At 41.4% G+C, this 5,019-nt stretch overlaps 1 protein-coding gene across 1 annotated transcript in view; it reads right to left on the bottom strand.

Annotated features, from left to right (window-relative positions):
- Nucleotides 1-5,019, bottom strand: part of LOC101979514 (cat eye syndrome critical region protein 2 homolog) — a 115,955-nt gene that overhangs the window by 45,542 nt on the left and 65,394 nt on the right. Inside the window, exon 3 of the mRNA XM_026788288.1 lies at nucleotides 956-1,139. The gene's annotated coding sequence lies outside the window, so the exon portion shown is untranslated. The remainder of the gene's footprint in view (nucleotides 1-955; nucleotides 1,140-5,019) is intronic.

Raw genomic sequence — 5,019 nt, 5'->3', positions numbered from 1 at the left:
TCTGTAGAACAGGCTGGTCTCGAACTCACAGAGATCCGCCTGCCTCTGCCTCCCGAGTGCTGGGATTAAAGGCGTGCGCCACCACCGCCCGGCTGTTTTATGTAGTTTTGCACTATACTAAATGCTAAAAAATAAAGAAATGCATGTGTCTGTGTGTGCCACATATGTGCAGGTAGCTATGGAGAACAAAGAGAATTCTCTAAACCTGGAATTGTGAGCTCTTCCTCTGGAAGAGTGGTGAGAGCTTTTAACCGCTGAGACGTCTCTCTACACAACAAAACACCTTCTGAATTACGGCTGGGACCCAGGAAAGCAATTTCTAATGAATTACAGGGAATGATCTGTACTGGTCTTCCCACTGTTAATGTTAATTGCTCAGCAGAGACTGCACTAAGTTATATGACTTTTATGTGTCTGTGCACAGAGCTCAACTGAGAACTGCTATATTTAATCAAATGATTGAGTAGGATTGGAAATTGCCCTCCCAAGCCTTGGTGGAACAGTCTCAGGAGGCAGAGTCAGGCAGATCTCTGAGTTTCAGGACAACCTGATCTTCAAAGCAGATCCAGGACAGCCAGGGCTGCTACACAGAGAAACCCTGTCTCAAAAAAGTGTGTGTGTGTGTGTGGGGGGGGGGGTATAGCTTCAAGTCTCTGGAGCTTGACTGTTAATTACAGAAAAAAAAAAATCAGTGGCAAATTCAGTCCTGTTTTGTGTGAAGACAAGATTACAAGTAGGTTTTCCTGTATGAGATAATGCTCGGGAAATGAAAAGAAACAAATTTAAAAGTTATCTATCTGAATGGCTTTCATGCATGTCTATAAAAGTCATTATCAATTAAGAGCATGAAGACGACTATGAATAAGTTAAACTCCTGCTTCTCAATACTGTTAGATTTCAGGCTCAAAATGCTGGCTTCTTACTGCTCTAGAGAAGGTGCTTGCTAGAAAGGTACCTTGAGAAGATCAAAGACATCATCTGCATCTAGCCGGTAATCACAGAGGCGATGGAGGATCTCTACCCGAGTGCGCAGGGGAAGGTCTTGAAAACTGGCTTCTTTCAGAGGGTTGGGCTTTCCTTCTTCAAGCTCCCAACGATAGTTAATGATATCTTCCAGGTAGCTGTGGAATGTCTGAGGCCTAATCAAATGGCCCCAAATTCACAAATACATTAATATAAAACAGAAGATGGGGAGAGGAAAGTTGACAATTTATAAAATAAAATAGCAGTTAAAAAAGGACATTAAAGCTTTTGACTGAAATTATGCATTAGACTATATCACTTCATCAAATCACGAAGATAAACTGAATCAAAAGAATATTTTTGTCAGGTGGTGCATGTCTTTAAACCCAGAACTTGGGAGGCAGAGACAGATCTCTGTGAGTTGGAGGTCAACCTGGTCTGCAAATCAAGTTCCAGGAGAGTCAGAGCTGTTACATGAAAAACCCTGGGGGTGGGATGGGAATTTTCACATAATGGGTTATCTTACTTTAACTAAGATGAAAAACTCTGCTTAATCATGTAAAATCCAAAGTAGAGACAACAGTCTCACCCTCTGCTCATACTATTAAATTTTATAGCGTTCCCATAAAAACATGCTTTAAAAGGTCTCATGTGGTCCTATAGCCACTGCTTTCTAAGTATCTGGAGTACAGGTGTACGCCACTGTAACTGGGTAATCTAAGCTTTGAACACGGGTATTTTACCAAAAAAAATTAATATTTTACTACACACGACAGTTTAGAGAACTGAAGGAATTGTCAGTTAATACTTATGAGCCAGATATCAGAGGCTAGGTTTTAAAAAAAATGCCAATGTAGAAATTAAGAAAGTAGTTACTGTTGAAGGTTATGTGAACAAACTGTGTAAAGATGTGTAGCCGCTTTACCTCGCCTGCCTAAGGCACATTCTGATTGATCAACAGCTGGGCAGGAGAAAATAGGCTGGACTTCCAGTGAAAGAGAGGAACTCTGGGTGGATTTGCCAGCAAGACACATGGAAAATTGGAATAGAGGAGAGGTAAAAAGTCACATCCAGAACATTAATTAATAGAAATGGGTTAATTTAAGTTGTAAGAGGTAGTAGGATAAGCCTAAGCTAAGGTCAAACATTCATAATTAATAAGAAGTCTCTGGGGCTGGCAGTCCCAAAAAAATAGTCTGACAAGGAAGTCCAACTACAGGTCACTACACACGCAAGCACGCACATGTGACTGTCCTTGAACTGAGGGGTAGAGAACTAAAATGTGTATCAACACAACAAGGCATTATCTGCCCACTGAAAGAAAGGAAGTAACTGAGTCTCAGTGGCTTGCACCTGCAATCCCAAAACTCAGGAGGCTGAGAGAGAATGATCACCTAAATTAGAGGTTCTCAACCTTCCTAGTGCTGCGACCCTTTAATATAGTTCCTCATGTGATGGGGGAAGGTCATTTGTGAATCTGTTGTTTCATTCATTATTCAATAAAGAAAACTGCTTGGTCTGATAGGTCAGAAAATTAGGTAGGTGGAGTAGACAGAACAGAATCCTGGGAAGAAGGGAAGTGAGCCAGGCGCCATGACTCTTCTCTCTGGTCAGACGCCGTGGAGCCAGTGGCCAGGTCAGACATGCTGAATCTTTCCCAGTAAACTACCACATCGTGGTGCTACACAGATTATTAGAAATGGGTTAAGCAAGATATGAGAGCTGGCCAAGAAGAGGCTAGATATAATGGGCCAGGCAGTGTTTATATGAATACAGTTTGTGTGTTGTTATTTCGGGGCATAAGCTAGCCAGGCGGCTGGAGCCAGGCAGCAGGAATACTGCCCGCAGCTCCTTCTACACTCATGTTGTAGTGATTCCAAATCATAAAATTCTTTTTGTTGCCACTTCACAGCTGTAATTTTACTACTATTATGAATCATAATGAAAATATCTTACATGTAACCTCTGTGAACAAGTTGTTTGAGTCCCAAAGGCGTAGTGACCCACTGGCCTATGTGGTGAGCTACAGGTCAGTCTAGGCTACAGAGAAAAACACTGTTTTCTTTTTTTCTTTCTTTTTAGGTTGGGGATTCATAATAAAATATAGAAAACTACAACTAATTAAGTGAAAGAAGCCCAATACTAAAAAATATTGCATGATTTCACTATTAGGAAGTACCCCAAGGTCAGAAGTATAGCTCATTAGTTAAGAGCACTGCTCTTCCAGAGGACCTGAGTTCAATTCCTAGCACCTACATGAGGCAGCTAATAAACCGCCTGTAACTCCAGCTTGAAGGGAATCTAACACCTCTGACCTCTTCAAGCACCAGCACATATGAACACATATAAAACTAAAGATAAAAGATAAAAAAAGGGTTTTTTTAAGTACTTAGAATAGCCAAATGTATTGTGATTGATAAACAAGCAAAACAGTGTTGCTGACAGAGAATTGAGGGTGGAGGAAGTAACAAGTGACCACTAGTGATTTAGACTAGTTTAGGAGATAAAAATAAGCATTCTAAAAGAGGCTTCATAGTTAGTTTTATATTATACTCCAAATTAATGACTTATACATTCAAGCTCAGAAGAACAAACGGAAAAATAACGAAATAAAAGTGGAAAGAGCTCAGAAGATGGCTTAGTGGATCAAGAGTTTTCTGTGCAGGTATGAGAACCAGTTTTGGACCCTTAACACCTACAATAAAAACTGGGTAGACTGCTATTATCTGTGAGTTTAGCAATAGGAGAGGAGTGTGGAGGCAGGCAGATCCCAGGACTGCGACACTAGCAGCAAATTCCAACTTTAGAGAGACTCTGTCTCAAGTGAGCCAGGTGGTGGTGCATACCTTTAATCCCAGCACTCGAGAGGAAGAAGCAAGCAGATCTCTGTGAGTTTGAGGTCAGTCTGGTCTAGAGTGAGTTCTAGGACATGCTCCAAAGTTACACAGAGCACTGGAGCTCAAAAAACTCAAAAAGTCCTTGCTATACATACAAGAAAATCAGAAACTGTATTCCCAGCACCCATCAAATGAGTCTGGCAGGCAGCCTATGTTTCTACCACGTGGGGGCAGAGAGAGGACTGAGCAAGTTGGCTAATTAGATTACATAAATCACTGAGTTCTAGGTTCAAATGAGGGGTTCTGCCACAATATGTAAGGTTAAGGGCTATGAAAGAAGGCTCCTGACATCAACCTTGGGCCTCAACGTATACGTGAACACACATACATACATAAATGTATAAACAATATACACACATATACATTTTTAAAAGTGAAGAATTGAGGAAGAAGACAACTTGATCTCAACTTCTTGTCTACACATGCCTACAGAGTACACCTGCACACTGCACATTAGTTTTACACACACACACACACATACACACACACACACACACACACACTCTAAAATAATGATTAAAGGAAAGAGCAATTATGCCATACAGATAAAGGGAGCCTAAGAAAAATGAATAGGGTTGGAGGTATAGCTCAGTGATACAGCAATTGCCTAATGTGTGAGAGTCCCTAGATTTGAACCATGACTCTGAACAAGGACACAGCAGATTAACTGATTTTTAGAGTTAGATATATATCGAATTTAAATTTTTATATGGATTGGGCCAACGTTGCTTGCAGTCAAGCCAGAAAACCTGTGCTTGGAGTCCCATGACCCATATGGTAAAAGGAGAGAAAGGAACCAACTACTTCAAGTTGTTCTCTGACCTCCATTCACAAGAGCTCACAGGCACACACACACTAAATTTTTTAGAATTATGTGAAAGTACAATGGTTTTTTTTGTTTTGGTTTTTCAAGACAGGGTTTCTCTGTGGCTTTGGAGCCTGTCCTGGAACTAGCTCTGTAGACCAGGCTGGCCTCGAACTCCCAGAGATCCGCCTGCCTCTGTCTCCCGAGTGCTGGGATTAAAGGCGTGCACCACCACCAGTGAAAGTACAATGGTAAAAACAAACCCTCCCTCCCAGCACTCGGTGAGTTCGAGACCAGCCTGGTCTACAGAGCTAGTTCCAGGACAGGCTCCAAAGCCACAGAGAAACCCTGTCT

The sequence above is a fragment of the Microtus ochrogaster genome, unplaced genomic scaffold, assembly GCF_000317375.1.
Source record: "Microtus ochrogaster isolate Prairie Vole_2 unplaced genomic scaffold, MicOch1.0 UNK1, whole genome shotgun sequence".
NCBI lineage: Eukaryota > Metazoa > Chordata > Mammalia > Rodentia > Cricetidae > Microtus > Microtus ochrogaster.
Note: the sequence above shows the minus strand (reverse complement) of the source record. Positions and strands in the feature narration are given on the sequence as shown.